Below are 18,822 nucleotides of genomic sequence, written 5' to 3'. Positions count from 1 at the left end.
AGTGGTCTTAGTGGGCAGAAGTCCTTTGAAATTCTTTTCAAATTTTAGCCTCCAGGCAGCAAGGAGAGGCAATGGTGGCCAGGGAAGGGTGAGTGAGCAAAAGAAAATGTGATCTCAGGATCCAGAATTCTGGGTCAATGCATGGCCAAACATCTTCCACAACCTGGTTTTTAAGAAGCAGTGAAAAAAATCGTGCACAGATGAACTTCTGTAAAGTTCTGGTGCATTACTGTAAATTGCTATGAAAAGACCAAGATTTATTAATATAATGTACAGCTTCCTAATGCTATCCCACCTGAAGCCCATGGCACTTTATGTCCTCTGGTTGTGTTGGTTCCTTTCCAGGTAGAACCCAAATCAAAGGTCCAATTTCAACTCAGTGGAATGAGCAGCTCTACTTCAAAAGGTCAACTTGTGTCCTAAAAATGACATAATTAACCTGAACTATTAGGTTCAGGTTAACCTAACCTGAACTATTAATAGCCATTTTTACTAGTTTCCAAAAAAGAACAAGTTCTTCTTATTTTTAGGTTTTTTTCACCAAAGGTTTTGGTTTAGTGCTAGATTAAAAGGTAAATTTAAGTGGACATGATACATTGTTTTGGAGTTCTTTTGCTTTGGAGTAATCTGTATTTTGGTAACCAGTTTTTACTGACAGAGCCACAGAATGACAATGTGGTTTAAAATTGCCTATGAAGCACAATGTGTTCATGAAAAAACGTTATAGAAATGCTCTGTCTTTGCCATTTTATTCAGTGTCCCCAAAAGCGGTCATGTCACTGAGGTGAGAGGGTTGACTCTTCCATACTCTTTTCACAAAAATCTCCTATATAGTATTTCTCAAAGTATATTAGTGGCAAATAACCCATTTACATCAAGATATCTTTCTTGCCACTCCTGCACAACTGGAATTCATGCCACCTCACCTTCTAACCCAGCCCTTATATCTCAGCCTGTGGTTCAGTCCTTCTCCAGTTAGGAACAGGGAGAGTGTGTTGTGGGGAAGAAAGGTTTGTATTAGTGCTCTATTGCTGCTGTAACAAATTACCACAAATTGAGTGGCTTGAAACAACACAAATTTATTATCTTACAGTTCTGGAGGTCAGAAATCTGAAATGGTCTCACTGGTCTAAAATGAAGATACCAGGGGGGCCACATTCCTTTCTGGAGACTCTAGGTTAGAATAGAAAAATCAGAACATTTGTGCTGTGCCTGGCATTGTGCTCAACTAGATGGAACTAAATGACTCTCAGTTTATAGGCACTGGGGAGTGCTTCTCTATTCATTTGGCTTCCTTCTATTTTTATTCCAGAACTGTGAGTGGCAGCAATTACTGGTAGGTGGGTTTGCCCTCAGTAGACCTCAAATTTTCCTTCAGTGGTCTATTCTAATGACTCAAGTGGGGTTGAGGGTGGATAAAAAGAACAGAGAGCGTTCCCAAATCTATTTGGCCTTTAACCTAAGCCACGTTTTCCAATATAGGTTTCACTGGCAATAAAGTTGACATATTCATCCTATCACTTTATCTGCTATATACAAGATGAATTTTATTCGTGACCCCCTAAAAATTCAGTATCCCTTCTATACAGTAGTTCTGGATTTACTCATATCACCAGTTTGGACTCAAACACAGATCTGACACCAAAGGTCTTATTCTTAACCATTAATCATCTTTGCCTACATGCTACAATTATTGATATTTTAAAGTTCAAATAATTTCATTAGCTATATCTCACACATAAAAGATGTTCAATAATTGTGAGATTTTCTCCCTCTGCTTTATGAGTAGAAGGAGAATCAAGTAAAGTAGAAATTTGTAAATATTGTATAAGGTAATTTTTACATTAATCAGCTCTCAACATCTAGGGCAAATAATTTTCAATCTAATGGTTGGTTTTTCATTCATTGATTGGTCTCTTCATTCATACATTCAATTAGTTTTTACTTTTTAGAGAAAAATATAAGGTAAAATGAGTAAGTCCAAATTTAGTTTTGAGCATAGCATTCATGTTTTTAAATGAACAATACAGGAGAATGAAATTCAACTGTTTCCCTGTAACTCTCAAAGCTAATATTTCTTTTTTTTCCTGATATAGAATAACATAACCAAAGAAGATGAACTGCCTGGAACTTATAATAAATAATACCAATTCAGCTGTGTAGCCATAATTTTTGCTTTTGTGACCCCAGCATGAATTCATCCTTGTATCTTCTGACAGTAACATAACCTTGGCATACCTCTAACAGACAGTCTGAATATCACATCCCCTATAATAATTATAGGAAAGGTTGAGACAAATTTTTACTTGATTTTAAAAAAATTGTGGACAGGATACTCTCCAGTATTATTATGCTTCCATGGAAAAGCCAACTACTAACACTTACTAAACAACTAACAACAGATTTTCTCTGTTGCAGCTGGCAATAAGTTTTATAGATCAGTAGATATTTCTCAGGACATCAAATGCAGGATGAGATCAGTCTGTCTCTATGGGATTAGGCTGCAAAGCTATTGGTGTTTTTGAGGAAAAACAGTGACAGATGGTGTATCATTCACTTTTGTTGTTGGGCAGATTTATATAGGCATCGCGCTACCACGTAGCTAATGTTAAAAGCAGAATTTCCACTTGTGAAAATATATACTGTTGCTTTAGGAAGTATGAATACCTGCTCTATCATCTTATGCTCTAATAGTTAAGCAGAATGTGGAAGTTTTACCCTTTTGCAAATACAATTTGGAAAGCCAGATTTCATTTGATTTTCTCAACTACAAAATTTTCTAAGGCTCTTTTGATACTTGCTTGAGGGTGTGATGATTTGCAACATGTAAGATCAAGTATTAAATAAAACACTAAACTCTGAAGTCAGAAAATCAGAGCTTGAGTCCTGGTTCATTCATTTGAAATGCATGACCTTGGGGAGATTAGTCAACTTTTCTAATATTTATTTGTAAATAACATATATCAGCCTCAGACATTTATTATGAAATTTTATAGGCCATTTTCACTTCTAAATATAATATTTGGTATGTAGTAATACTTATTAGCTATTATTATTACCTTATGTTAGTTAGGGTTTGAGCAGAAACAACACATTCAAAGTATCGAATTGAAAAGACTTTATAATGAAGGACTTATACAGAGGCGTGTTCAGGCGGTAAAGAAAGTAGAGAGAATGGTTGATTATCCATAACAAGCAACAGTTGCAAACAATGACCAGCCTGTAAGAAAGAGGGAAGGGACTGGTATTATCAGAATGCAGGGAAATCTGTAGGCTTAGGAGGCTGAGATCCCTGAATAAATGTGGCAGCAGAAGCAGAGTCACACAGCCATTGACACAATCACAGCTGGTGGGGAGGGATGTGAGGCAAATCAATTCTCCACTGCCCTACAAATTACTCTCATATGTCAGACCCAGTGGAAGCCAGAGACTAAGGAAGCACCATAATGAGGTCCGTAGAGGTCAGCCCTCTGGGGCACAGGACAGGGTAGAGATGGTAAATAGAGTGTAGCCAGCATGGCATTAGATTTGACAGTCTCCTCCTGAAGTCCCACATCTTCTCCTGCGTGAATTGTGACAATCTGGGCCTGTTTGCCAAGCAAACACTTGCTCTGTCTCATCCAGGATACAGCTGTGGCCTCCTTGGAGGCTCCACTGCTCTGGACGCCAGTTACTCTCTCTCAGCCACATTGACTTCTTTCTTCAGATGCAAGGGTCTTGAGGTCACAAGTCCAGAGAACTTCCCTGTACTGGAAGCTGCCTCATCCTGGTCTCCTAATGGAAAACCATTGCCAAGGGCACTTTGATGTGAAGACAAAGTGTAGGCGTAGCAGTGTTATTCTATTGAGTCATTTCCAATATCGGTAACTCTGAGGAGCTAGACCACCACCACATTTTCCTCTCCCAAAGACACACTTTTTTTTTTTTTTTTTTTTTTTTTTTTGCGGTACGCGGGCCTCTCACTGTTGTGGCCTCTCCCGTTGCGGAGCACAGGCTCCGGACGCGCAGGCCCAGCGGCCATGGCTCACGGGCCCAGCCGCTCCGCGGCATGTGGGATCTTCCCGGACCGGGGCACGAACCCGTGTCCCCTGCATCGGCAGGCGGACTCCCAACCACTGCGCCACCAGGGAAGCCCCAAAGACACACTTTTGAACACAAGTAGTATTTAATCTTTTTCTGAATAGAAGAAGGTAAATTTATTAAATAGTTGCCCTTTATATCAGTGCATTTAATTTTGGAACTCCTTTCATGTGAAATAGTTGGTACTTTTAAACTGTCACAACAGTATTTCAGGGGAATAAGATACTGGCTTGGTGTGTGATTAAACGGAAAACATGTTTTCATAATGTCTTTTCTCTATTGCTTTAAAGTAGCTAGATATAATTTAAAGCAGAAGATTGAGGTAAATTTCTGACTCCACCAGCTCAGAGAGCTCACTTAACCTCAGTGGGTGGCCATGCTTTCATCTTTGACATTAGGATGTGAATATTTGCCCTGCTCTAGGGTAGAAATCACATAACAGATATGAGAATCTTTATGTAAATTATGGTTTATTTGAGAAACAAATTCTTTTTTCTTTTCTCTCTCTCTGTCTCTGTCTCTTTCTCTTTCTCTCTCTCTCTTTTTTTCTGGCAACATGAACTCTGCTATCCTCTAACTCAGGGAAAGCCTAGGGTTTTGGTCAAGAGTTATATAATGACTAGCTCTGAGACTTTGAAGAAGTCCCATGACACTAGACAGATAATAGATACTTTAAAGATATATTATTTTAAAAGCCTATTGAATAAAATATATTTAATTTTATCTTTAATTCTCAACTTTGTACAAAGTTATTTAGCTATAATCATATTCAAATATTAATTCTTTTTTGAGATATAGTTGGTTTTGCAGTTCCTTGCTAAGTTACTAAAGAATAACATTGTTTCGTAAAATTGATTGATAATGTTTAATTCAGTTATGATGTTAGTATAACTTTAAAAAGTGCTTGCCCTCATCATAGAAGAAGAATGATATAATATACCAGATGGAAATCCACTTACTCCTTAGGGGTCAGGAATGCAAATAAAATAACTATGTAATAATATGGTCCAGCTGCACTTTTGGATTTAGCAGAGGCCCTAGTCGTGATATGACATCTGAAAGATTTTTCACAACATATTTTTCCAGATGAAATTTGTCATGTCCAGATACAGATTACAAAAATCTGCCAAATTACAAAAATCTACACAGATGCTAGATTTTAAAAAAGAAGGGACTTGGGCTTCCCTGGTGGCGCAGTGGTTGAGAGTCCGCCTGCCGCTGCAGGACACACGTGTTCGTGCCCCGGTCCGGGAAGATCCCACATGCCGCGGAGCAGCTGGGCCCGTGAGCCATGGCCGCTGAGCCTGCGCTTCCGGAGCCTGTGCTCCACAACGAGAGAGGCCACAACAGTGAGAGGCCCGCGTACCGCAAAAAAAAAAAAAAAAAAAAGGGACTTAACACGAGTTAGGAATTGTTCGGTAACTACTCCTTCTCTTTCTCTCATCCCCAAAAATGCAATCCAACAACTCAAATACCGTTCAATAAATCTATAAAATAAGCAGGTTCTACCTTGCTCTGAGTTTATTTCTTTATATGAAACACATCAAAAGTCCCTGATAGAGGGTGTTTGTATATATCAGTGTGTTTGTGTGTGAATGTTTTTAAAATATGGACCATTATTGGAAATCCCAAAAAGCACATAGGAAATGTATACTTACATTTTCACTGCTGTTCAAAAGACCTCATGCTTTGGTCTGTATCCTTGACCCTTTCACAGTACACTCAGTTGGTGTAGTGAAGAATGTTATGAGCTGTAAGTCAAGTAAACAAGTCTTTATAAGTCAAGTAAAATCAGTCCAAATTCAGGTTCTCTCATTTTCATGCTTTGTGGCCATCGTGACAGTCATTAAACTTTCTGAGACTGAGGTTCTAAAATGAACAAAGTCATGCTTAAACTAGAGAATCTCCAGGTTCCCTCTAAATTCTGAAATGTATTGAAATTTATGCTTCTAATTTTAGAATTCAATTATCTGTAGCCTATGTTGCCCCCAAATGGCCTCTAAATAAATGTTTTATTTTATATTTTAATAGATTTTATTTTTTAGGGCAGTTTTAGTTTTTCAGAAAAAAAGTGTTCAGAAAGTACAAGGAATGCCTGTACACTCTCTGCTCCCTTCTCACTGTTTCCCCTATTATTAACATCTTGCATTACTGTGGTACATTTGTTACAATTGATAAACCAATATATTCAGTACATTAACTGAATTCCATAGTTTGCATCAGGGTTCACCCTTATATGTTGTAGTTTTGACAAATTCATAATGTTATGTGTCCACCATTATAGTATCATACAGAATAGTTTCAACAACCCTAAAAGTGTCCTGTGCTCCACCTATTCATCTCCGTTTCCCTCCTCCTGAACTTGGGAAACCACTGATTTTTTTCTATCCTTATAGTTTTGCCTTTTCCATAATATCACATGGTTAGAATCATACAGTGTGTAGCTTTTTCAGGTTGGCTATTTTCTCTTAATAACATGCATTTAAAGTTCCTCCAAGTTTTTCTGTGGCTTGATAGTTTATTTTTATCACTGAATAATATTTATCGCATAATTGTATTATTATTTGTTTATCCATTAGCCTATTGAAAGACATTGCGTTGCTTCCAATTTTTGGCAATTATGAATAAAGCAGCTATAAACATTCATGGGCAGGTTTTTGTGTGGACATAAAATTTTAACTCATTTGGGTAAATACCTAGGAGCATGATTGTTGGCTGTATTGTAAGACTATGTTTAACTTGTAAGAGACTGCCAAACTGTCTTACAAAGTGGTTGTATCATTTTGTATTCCCACCAACAAAGAATTAGTTTTTATAAACAAATTTTTTTACTTTAAGAAATACAATCTAAATAAAATCAGTCCAAATAGCTCCTGAGTATGAATATTTTAATAACTAAACATCAGTTAGCTTATACTTCATATAATAGGAATTCTTGTTTATACAAGATAAAAAATTTGATATATGTTTAATAGTATTGTTTTACAGACTTTGCCATCATTTAAACTATATATCTAAAATATTCCATATACATGAAAAAAATGTGTTTTTGTATAATATCCTTTAAGAACACTTTTAGCTACCTGTGATAATGTTCACTACATTTCATGTGTATTTATATTACTGTAAGTCAGGTATACAACTGATGAGTCTGAGGAATTTCTACAACACTTCTGAGCTAATCACAAGTCATGCTGGTTTTACTGAGTCTCAGTACTTGGCCTCTGGTTGATGCAGATGTTTTCTGGTGATCAGCTACGTCTTGGTGAGATCCAAGATTATAACATTTAGAAACCCACTGTATAAGAAATTAAATTTTCAGGCCTAAAATATAAGCTTTGGAGCATGAGACCCTTTCATAATATAACTCCTGATTTCCTCTCTGCTTTCACTTATTTCCGCTGCTGGTCTTATCCAATGCTCCAGATATAAAGAAATATTTGACATGAAAATGCTTGCTTTAGTCCGCAAATTCTGGAAGCCAGTAATATATAGTGGGTTCAGATGTGGGTCCTAAAGCCAAAGTGTTGGTTCAATTCCCGTATCTGCAACTTCTTAGCTATTTGAAAATGGGTTGTCATTTAACTTTTATTAGCCTCAGTTTACTTCATTGAGTTGTTGTAAGAATTAGATGAGACAATATCTGCAAATATTTGAGCACAGCAGAGAGATAGCAGACCAGAAAGGTTAATGAATACTATCATTAAGAGTGTTGGACTTGTTTCTTTCCACTGACTCTCCTTTTCTCTGCCTCACTTATTTATTAAAAGCATTCAGGGATCATCTCCAAGAAATCTTCCTTGGCAACCTGTCACTGTCGCTCACCAACAAGCTGAATGAGTTCTTCTTGCTAGATGGAGCATTCTCTTTCCCTTTATCCTAAAACTCATCACTCTATCTAATTTGTTACTTTTCTGTTTGTTACTAACATGTAAACCCCTTGAGGTCCCAGACTCTGTGTTACCCCATTGTTATCACCAGCACCGGGCACTTAGGAATCCTTTGGTTGAAGTAACGGAAAACTTGACTCAAAATCAGGCTTGAACAACAGAGGAACTTAATGGGCTACATAACTGATGACCAGAGGTATGTCCGAATTTAGGCAAGGTTTGATCAAATGTTCTTGACATCAAAAAAGACCCTTCGTTTCCATGCCTCCTTGCCACCATTCTCAGTGCTGTTTCAACCTAAGGCTGCTCTTTCTTGGGGTTACAGATGGCTGCCAGGGTCTGCTAGTGGCTACCAGTGACTCAATTACTGTCAGCAGACAGAGAGAACATTGGTCTGAGGAGTTCTCCTGGGAGAACACGAAAGCTTCTTTCTTTCTCAGAAGCCCTCGAAACATCTCTTCTTGTCACATTGACCTGAATTGGATCGTGTGCTCATCCCTGAAGGCCAACAGCATGGGTTGTGCCTATTGGCTTAGTCAGTTGGGTCATACCTAGGCTGGGTTTGGGCTATTTCCACCCCCCTTCCCTGCCCCCCACCCCACACCCATTCACATGAGCTGCACAGAAAAAGAGGAAAATAAAATAAAATTAGCAGACTGTTACCAAGAAAAAGGAGGAACATATGTGATAGACACAATGACACCCTCCCTTTTCAAAAGCACAAAACTGGATCAGAAAATAATCTTGTGATCTTTAATGCTATGGCATCTATGAAAGAAAGTGATATGCCTAAGTATGATTTCCACCATATACTTCTTTGAAATGAAATTCAAATTATGTGTATGGGAGCTAACCTCCAATATATACATTGTGAGTTGCATATACTGTTTGATATGAGCTTCATGAAAATAGGGTCCTGATTTATTTGGTTTACTACTAAATTCCCCAGTCATAGAATAGTACCTGACACATAGTAGACATATAATAAATATTTGTTTAATTAGTTCATTCAATTAATTAATATTTCTAATGTTTGAGGTTTACCAATAGAAAGACCAAAAATGCACATGCTGGAGTAAAACAAATCACATTTTTTCTGTCTAGATTATTAAAGTGCCCAAATCTCTTCATTAATGACTAATTTACATGGCATTGGAAAAAAAGGAGCAAATAAAAACAATGTGCTCTGAAGAACTTGTTCAATTCATGTGAGCAGCTGCATCATAAGGTGACTGATGAAAAAATTCAAGGCAGTGAGGCAGGGACTCAAGATCTGTATGCTAGGGGAGAGCAGGGTTAACCCATTCCAGGTTATTCTCAGTACAGCAATCTGAGTGAGGAGTTAAAATCTAATTCACAACATACAACTTCTCTTTACAAAACTGTACAGTGGCTCTGCATTTCCATTTTAAAAAATCAGCCAAAAATTTTAAAAGCCTATGAGACTTCAGAAACAACCCCTCTCCCCTAGTCACCGCTCTAACTTAGATTAATCTTGTGATACTCTCTCCCTCACTCACTCCCCTCCCACTATTGTTAATACTTTGCTGTTGCTCAAATAATCCAGGTAGTGTTTCGCCTTAAAGCCTTGGCACCAGTAATTCCCTTTGCCTGAAAAACTCTTCCCTTACATTGTACGAGTCCGCTCAGTTATCTCTCTAAGATAGCTAATATGGTACCCTATTTAACACTGTACCCTGTTCCTCCCTTATACCTTGACACCAAAACCCTATATCATGCTCTACCTTTATTATTTCCATAGTATGTTTTACCTTCTCACATGCAATGTAATGTATTCTTATCATTATTATTCATTTTTTATCTCCATCATCAGAATGTAAACTCCATGAAAGTAGAGATTATTATTTTGTTCACTGATTGATTCTGAGGCATAGAATAAGACTTGGCACATAATATAGCTCAATACATATTTAGTAAATAAATGATTGAATAAGCTTCTACTGTATTAACCATATATTCAAGTCAGTAGTTCAGGCTTATACTATACAGAACAGTAACCCAAAAGGGCAAATTGATTGTCTGTCTTTATTTTCCAATATGCTGACTATTATTTATCTAGGCCTTCTCCATGTTAGAAAATATTCTTGCCAAACAAAATGTACTTTGAGCATATTTAATACTCTAAATTTTTTCTGTGTTTTAATAAAACCCAACTCTCAAATGAAACTAAATAATGGTATAATAGACATAACAGTGACTAGTTTACAGCCAATTTTGGGTTTCTGAGCATTTGCCCAAGGTCCAAGTATGTAACAAAATTTTGAGCAGAAACTCAAAGTTATAAATATATACTTTATTGATTTATTGTGTGACCCATTATGGTTGAAATTTGAGTTTTTCCAGCAGGACACTGCTAGGTATAAGGATTGTACATTTTTCACAAAGTGGCACATATCTTTATCTGGAGAACAGAAATTTCTAAAAAATTTTTATGATTCTACTTTTAAGCGTTTTTAAAAGAGCTAGCCAATAAATAATCTCTATTTTAGTGAAATCTTAATTGTACAGAAACAAACACATACATAAGAGAGATAAGTTCTTCTTGGTATTTTTTTTTCCTGATTGGAGTCTTTCTTTCTAAACATTATTAATTTATACTAGTGACATCCTCTTACTTGGAAATTAGTCAGCAGTTATTATGGATGTGATTGTCTCAGTTCATTTGGACTGCTATAACACAAATACCATAAACTGGGTGGCTTATGTATATTTATTTCTCACAATCTGGAGACAGGAAAATTCAAGATCATGGCACCTGAATATTCAGTGTCTGGTGAGAGCCTGCTTTCTCATTGACAGCTGTCTTCTCCTTGTAACCTCACATGAAGGAAAGGGTGAGGGATCTCTGTGGGACCTCTTTCATAAGGGCACTAATCTTATTCACGAGGGCTCCACCCTCATGACCAATCAATCACCTCCTAAAGGACTCACCTTCTAATACCATCTCTTTGGGGGTTAGAATGTTAACGTTAACTTTGAAGTGACACAAACATTCAATCTATAGCAGTGATTATTTGGCACTTTTTTTTTTCTTAATTGAGCTGATAATAGAACAATTTAATGCAGTGATTATTTGGCATTATTTTGTTCTGCAGAGCTTCATTCCTTGAAGATGTTAGTGTTTTTGTTTTTCTCTTTCAGAATTCTTGCTTCATTTATATCTGTTTACCATGTATTGTGAAAGAATAATGGTTGAAAGGTCAAATGTTATAACTTCAAACTGCTTAAATAGCTTGATTTTCTTTAGACCGGGCCATGTATTTTCCTTGCATCAGACTTCCTGACAGCTTCTTGTCTTCCCTATGACATCCAGCGTCTCTCAGAAATCTCTCACCGGAATTCATCCAAGCTTTGCTCTTCAAAATTGGAAATTTTTCATCATCTTATGACAGCCTTCTGTTTAATTCTTCCCTTCTTTAGTCAACCAAAAATTTTCTTATTCCTCATATAATTTATCCTTTCCTTTACTCAATAATTTCAATACATATTTTTAGTCCCTAGTATGAACCAGGCACTGGTCTAAAGAAAGGAAATGTAGTGGTGGACAATATAGACAGGTTCTCTGCCCTCATAGAACTACTGGATGTGGCCTCTTTCCCCAAGAAACAATGCCTGTCTGTATTCCCAGTCTTGTGAAGTCCTTCTCCCTAAACCTGAGTTGGTCCTGTGACCTGCTTTAACCAGTAGAATGCAGAGAAAGTCATGCTATGCAAGTGGTGGCCTAAAGGTTAAGAAGGATGGGAGATTCAGCAATTTCATTCTGGAGAAAACTCCCCATAATGTAAGGCTCTGACTACCCTGAAACCAGTATGCTGTGAGGAAGACAACCTAGCTACATAAAGAAGCCATGTGACTGAGGTCATCTTTGAAGTGGATGCTTAAGCGGTGTCCCGCAGATGAGCTGCCCTAGCTGGAATCATCTTGACCAGAAACAAACTCCACTGACCCTGGCCCAAATTGCCAAACTGTGCTCAAGTAGACAAAAGAATTGGTGTTTTAAGGCACTAAGTATAGGGGTCAATTGTCATTTGGCAACAGATAACCAAAGCACAAGGTATTTTCAGGTAAGGTTGATTGGAAAAAAGTCAAAATTCACCAAATGTCACCACACCCAAATGTTATTTACAGATTTGTAGAAAAAAAATGCATCTAACAGGAATCATACAAGCAATAACCATATTTTAAAATATTATCCTCTTCCATGATACTTTATGCATTTAGTTATATATATATATATGCATATACTCATATATACTTTTATTATTTCATTCATTTATATTTATTTTAATAATAATTGAGCACCTAGTGCCAGCCACTACACACATGAAATATGTTACTGAATAAAAGTGATATATTTCACAGAAACTGTGAAAGATAATAAATATTTGCAGCATTAAGCCACTATTTTTTGGGTAATTTAGCTACAGAGCAATAGATAACTAATTGGGGAGCTCTATTTCAGACTATTTGTCCCCACTCCCCAAAGTCATATTCCTGAAAGCCCCGGGACCCATAACATTGTTGCCTACAAAACGTGGATTCTGAAATGAGATAGACCTAATTACAGATCTATAACTTCCTACTCATGTGTCTTTGAACAAGTCACTTGACTGTTTTGAGTGATCACTTTCTGCACCTTAAGAAAATTGGGCTGTAACATTTATTTCATTGGATGTTGCAAGGATCTAAAGAGACAAACATAAATATAAGCCCTGTTGTCATTTCTGCTCACATCACAAGTTCCTTTAGAAGAAATTCTCTAACTTCTAAGTTGGTAGTGCATTTGGAGAGTAGGGATCAAGAACTGATGTGGGGGCCCAGGCAAAGCATGATGGTGGCTCTGAGAAAGTCCCATCAAAATAAGACATAATGAGAAAGTAAAAGGAACAGAAATTCTTCTTGATGATATCCATTAATTTTTAAAACTTTTACGTTCCTCTTAATAAGGTTCCATATCTTTAGGCTAAATTTTTCTACTTCCTTTAAATAGTTCTCATATACCATTTTAGTCATTCATCTATGAAAGTATTTTACTCTAAATTGTTCTAAATAAAGGTACCCAGAACTGAAAGAAATAGTCCAAGCATTCACTAATCAGTACAAAGCTGAATTTTTGCCTCCCTAGTTTTAACTACAGTACTCTTCCCTTAATAAAGTTTGAAATGGTATTATCTTCTTGGTGATGAAATCACTCCTTTACTTGATATTGAATGTACTGATAACCGTAAAGCTGCTAAGTCATGGTCTCCTTATTTTGTACCAGTGAATTCTGTTGATTGCACATGTGTGAAAGTCTCATATTTACCTTTGGTAAATTTCACCTTGTAACACTTCCCATCTCCTCAGTCCATCACTTTTTGTAGACACATTTGTCCAGAGATAGTTGTTCTCTTCCTCATAGCTTATCAGTAATTTCAATTTACTTAATTTTACCAAAATTATAGCTAAATGCATGTAGGCTTTTATCCATGTGAGGTGAGGAGATATAAATAACTATAATCAGCATCAAAATGTATTTGAATATATCTAAAAATCATCTCAATGAGTATTAACCAAATAACCAGATGTGCATGATTCATATGTATTATGTTTATATTTCTTCCATAGAATACACTGATTAGAAATTTATTTATTTACTCATAATTTTTTTGTGTGCCATGTACTTTACTAGGTGCTGAGGATATAGCGGTGAACGAGACAAGCTAGGTCTGTGCATTACAGAATTAATGGCAAGCAAACAATGGCAACACATGACATGGAGTCGATTCTATTTCACTTAATCTTTGTATGAATTCTGCATGTGTAATCAATTTTAATTGTCAGGTTAATTGCAACCTCACCACGTTAAAATAAATTTTAGAACACTCTGTTCTACTGCTGAGATAAAACTATTTAGTTTATAATTTGGGGCTGCTTTGGAAATGCCATCAGCCTATTTCAGAATGTTTTATTTTTACAACATATTTATGGTATCAGTTTTTGTTTTTCATTGATTGCATGTGTATATTCAAGATATATCTAGCCTGCACCTCTACTTTGGTACATCAGCCTTTTTTAAGAGTTGGCATCATTATAATCATTGAATAGCTATGGTTAAAAGAACTATTCCACTGTAAGTTCTATTTTCTTTTTTTTAAGTTGGTTATCATTTTGCCTTTGTGGTATAGGTAGATTACACCCAAGTGTCTATTTAGAAAGAGAAAGGTCACTGAAGATGCAGAGTGCATTCAGTGGACTATACTGACCCAACATATACTGCTACAGCCTAGTGTGTAAAACAAGATCGTGAAGAAAGCTTAAAGATATTTGGTTATATATGCCTCATGTTGTGAGTTATGGAGAAACTAGATGTTTCTGAGGGTAGAGCAAAGACTTGGACCCAGATTTTCTGTCTTCCATTCAGTGGTGTTTCCACCACACCATGTTTCATGCTTATACTGGGAATGCTAGGGATGTTTATACTAGGGCAGATATAGAGGAAATGAGATTGGCTGTGTCCTATTCTTGGGTCATAGGTTCATGGGGTTCATTATGGCATTCTCAACTTTTGTCTTTGTTTGAAATTTTCCATATAAGAAGTTTAAAGGTAAGTAGAAAGAGCTCACCTCTTTATTTATTTATTTCATTTTTTCATCTCTCATTTAGTACGTCACTATAATTTATAATGTAGAGGTAACTGAATGTAATATAATTTATGAGGAAAGTAAGTACAGATTACAAAGTACAGATTATGTGCAGATGTGTGCCACTTTTGGGGCACACATCTGCACATAATCATGCTAGCAAGAAGAAACTAGAAGCTATCCTAGGAAATAAGCATGCTATAGAGTCACCATTTCTGCTATGGTAGAAAGTTGTTTTTGGTTTCAGGCTGATTGAATTTCAGTACTGTTGATAAATTATTGTTTCTATGATGTCCAAAATGTAAGCACTTGTGACATCTTATGTAGCATATTGGTTCATCTTATACTCAACCTAGTAAAACATTAATCCAACAGAATTCAACTAATTGGGACCGTACATTAATATCTTGTCCAATTATCTGTGCAAGAGTAGAATGAACACAAATAGATTGATAGGGAAGATATAATCATTGAAAAATAAATTCTGGGATATGTCTTGTGATTTCTACAGACTTGGACTTACAGGATCTTATTGCATGTAAGATGGTCCTAAGGTACATAAAGATACAACATCTGTAAAGGAAGATTGGGTTGGTAGTTACACTAAATTAACTCAGGCCACAAAGTATGTTAAATACATCTTAGAAAGTTGTAAAACAGGGATAAAAAGAAAGAAGAGGCTTCCTTTGCACATTTTCGCTAACTAGAAAATTTAATAAACAGAACTAATCATATTCTATGAGTTAGGGTTATTCAGTGAGCTTCAGGGTAGTAATACTGTAGAACAAAATGCATGACTCAAACAAATGCAGTGCTGATAACAGTCTCGAATGTCAAGAATGCTCACTGAATTGTCCTCATGTCTTATCTGATGTTTATGGCACAGAAGGAAGGAATGAAAAATTTTTGCCAACGACTCTAAATACAGTGGATTGCTAAACTGTCTCTTCCCCAGAACCAGGACTATTCTTGCTGTTTAAGACACCACAATTCATATTCTTTTAATTACTCATTCTTAAGAGTCTGGTGTGTCACAAAACTTGTGGCTGTAACTTTGAAGATTTACTTTTTCCAGAGTTTACAAAATGGGCAAAAATATTATAGTAAGCCACTGAACTTTCCAGACTTCTTCAGAACCACAAACTGCTAGACCTCTGTATGTCACGTGAAATGATTCAAAAATTGCTCACCCAGTACACATCCCCAAATTCCCAGTTTGAGAAAGCATAGATATTTGATAAGGAGCCAAACCCAGGGGAGCATGCCTGGGCTTTTTTGCACATGGAATTGCTTAGAATTAAGATTAATTCATTCAGGGACCCCAGGGTGGGAAACAGTTCTTTTGCTCTTTGAACTCTGCCACATACAGGAGCGCTATTGTATTCCTTCATTTATTCAACGTTCATTCATTTATCAAGTACTTATTTGTAGAAATCAACATCTCTTGTCCTCATGAGACTTGCATCTGGCGAGTGTGACAGACAATAGTATGTGAAAAAAATAAATGAGATGATTTCAATAGCAATAGATGAAAATTTAATCCCAGCTCCTTTCTTCTTAATAGTTATATGAACTTGGTAATGTTTCTTAACTTTTTTGATATATTAATTTTTTAAGTTAAAAAAATTTTTTTTTTTTTGGTTGCGTTGGGTCTTTGTTGCTGTGCGTGGGCTTTCTCTAGTTGAGGCGAGCAGGGGCTACTCTTCGTGTGGTGTGCAGGCTTCTCATTGGGGTGGCTTCTCTTGTTGCAGAGCACGGGCCCTAGGCACGCAGGCTTCAGTAGTTGTGGCACGTGGGCTCTAGAGTGCAGGCTCAGCAGTTGTGGCGCAGGGGCTTAGCCGCTCCGCGGCATGTGGGATCCTCCCGGACAAGGGCTCGAACCTGTGTCCCCTGCACTGGCAGGTGGATTATTAACCACTGTGCTACCAGGGAAGCCTGAAATATTAATGTTTAAGATGTTAATGAAATAACATTTCTCCTAGGGTTTGTATGAAGATTAAATTAGATTATGCAGCAAGGTTCTTGGAAAATAATATGTGCTTCATTTGCATAGGATGTATGCTAGGATGTCTGCAGTGCTATTTGTAATGTTGGAAAAGATGGAAGCAAGCCAAATTTCCTCAGAGGAAAATGGAATGGATAAATGATATGTATTATATTCATCTGGTGCAATGCTGCCCAGCTATTGAAAGGCACATAGTACTCAATTTAAACAAAACAGACCTTAAAATATAATTTGAATAAAAATTGTGGCATAAAAATATGTATATAAAACATTCATTAACATATACGTATGTATGCAGCAATTTTTTTTTTTTTTTTTTTTTCCGTATGCGGGCCTCTCACTGTTGTGGCCTCTCCCGTTGTGGAGCACAGGCTCTGGGCGTGCAGACTCAGCGGCCATGGCTCACGGGCCTAGTCGCTCCGCGGCATGTGGGATCCTCCCAGACCGGGGCACGAACCCGTGTCCCCTGCATCGGCAGGCGGACTCTCAACCACTGCGCCACCAGGGAAGCCCAGCAATATTTTAAAAGGAAAGGAAACATACATATCAAATTCATGATGGTAAATGTACCCAGAAAGAAGGAAAGGACACTATAACTAGGAAGAGGATAGCAGAATTCAAAGAGTTCTGTACTTTATTATCTATTATTTATTTTAGTTTACAAATAAAGCACATAATAAATAGCATTAAAAATAGTAAGAGGCAATATGGTGGGGGAAATAAAATCAATTGTATGAATAATTGAGATAATATATGAAAAAAATGGTCTTGTGAAAGGGAAGTTCTTTGCATATTTGTGACCATCCTTTGCACAGGGAAGTTACTTTAAGTTTGAAAGTTCATTTTCTCTGACTTAGCAAGGTTTTGTGAAATGAATATGCTATTGGTTTTTCATTAACTCCCGTTTTTGAGGTAAAGCATATTTACTTAGGATAATGAAGAAGATTTTTTTTTAATATTTCATTTATTATTATTATTTTTTAACTTAATGTTTTGTTTATACATTGGTTTTAGCCAGGGACTTCAGCACATCTGGGTTACAACACAAAATCAGGAGACTTCTATTCTTGAGCTTAAGTAAAAAGTCAGGGTGTTTCAGTGCACTGTCACAGAACAGCTGGCACACAATTTCTCCCTGCCCCACATATTACAAAGACTTGACTGGCTTTTACAGATTCCAAGTGGTCATTCTTCATGGCCTCTTTGTATTACTAAATATACACATTTGTCTACTGTTGCCAGCCTAAATTCTTTCCAGCTCTGATGGCTTTTAACTTTCACTGAGTACTAACAGTCCATGCACAGAGTCACTGAGGTTGTTAAGTTTCCATTTATCATCTCACATAAATAGCTGCTCAAGCAGATGTGGATTGGGATGGGGAAGCCCTAAACCAAAGCTGTTTGGCAGAGATTTGTCTCTCCTTACACAAGAGAGGAAAGGATTTTGGTAGCTAACATCTTCATTCACTGCATGAAAACCAGCGAAAACAAATCTCAAAACTAATTTTAGGGGGACTCAGGATAGGGAGAAATTACTTCTAGATGGGCATCAAGACATACTACATGAAGAAAGTAGAATTTAACTTGAGAGAAGTTTTAATGCATTCATTTAATGCATGTTTTTTCAAGTAGCTAAAATTCACCAGGCATTGTGACTAACACTGTGCTGAATAAAATTTTACTAGGTGAAGAGAAAGGAATAAAAGTCTGAGCAGATGAGTAGTTTGAGTAGTTACAAGGACGCTTGAGCAATAGTAATGGGTCAGTCTAGGGTTCATTTACCTGTTAATACATTCAGCAAACAGTTATACTATTTCTACGTAGTTGATATTGGGTTAAGTTCTGGGAATACAGAAACAACACAGAACAACACTGTCCTTTTCCAAGAATTCAAAATGTAGTGAGACAAGTAAAAATTTTCAGAAAAAAAAAATGTGATAATCAGTGTAACAGACACACATAAGTAAGCCATGCTCCCAGAACACTGAAAAATAAGATAAAGTTCCTGCCCTTAGTGAGAGACAGACAAGTAGTATAACTGATATATAAATATTGGGATTAAGAATATACACAGGTACTTTGTGCTTTGGGGGATTTGCAAAAACATTGGGAAAACTAGATTACAGGAGAAAGAGAATGGGGCTAGATATTGGATTAAAGAAAAACATGAGGTCCAGATCAGTGAGGCCTAGGTAATCTGAAA

At 36.7% G+C, this 18,822-nt stretch overlaps 1 long non-coding RNA gene across 1 annotated transcript in view; it reads right to left on the bottom strand.

Annotated features, from left to right (window-relative positions):
- Positions 1 to 5,736: 5,736 nt before the first annotated feature.
- The window catches only part of LOC138842822 (uncharacterized), a 139,944-nt gene continuing 126,858 nt past the window's right edge, over positions 5,737 to 18,822 (bottom strand). Inside the window, exon 3 of the long non-coding RNA XR_011377749.1 lies at positions 5,737 to 5,831. This is a non-coding gene — a long non-coding RNA (uncharacterized lncRNA). The remainder of the gene's footprint in view (positions 5,832 to 18,822) is intronic.

The sequence above is a fragment of the Globicephala melas genome, chromosome 10 (assembly GCF_963455315.2).
Source record: "Globicephala melas chromosome 10, mGloMel1.2, whole genome shotgun sequence".
NCBI lineage: Eukaryota > Metazoa > Chordata > Mammalia > Artiodactyla > Delphinidae > Globicephala > Globicephala melas.
This window is presented reverse-complemented; position numbering and strand designations above follow the sequence as displayed.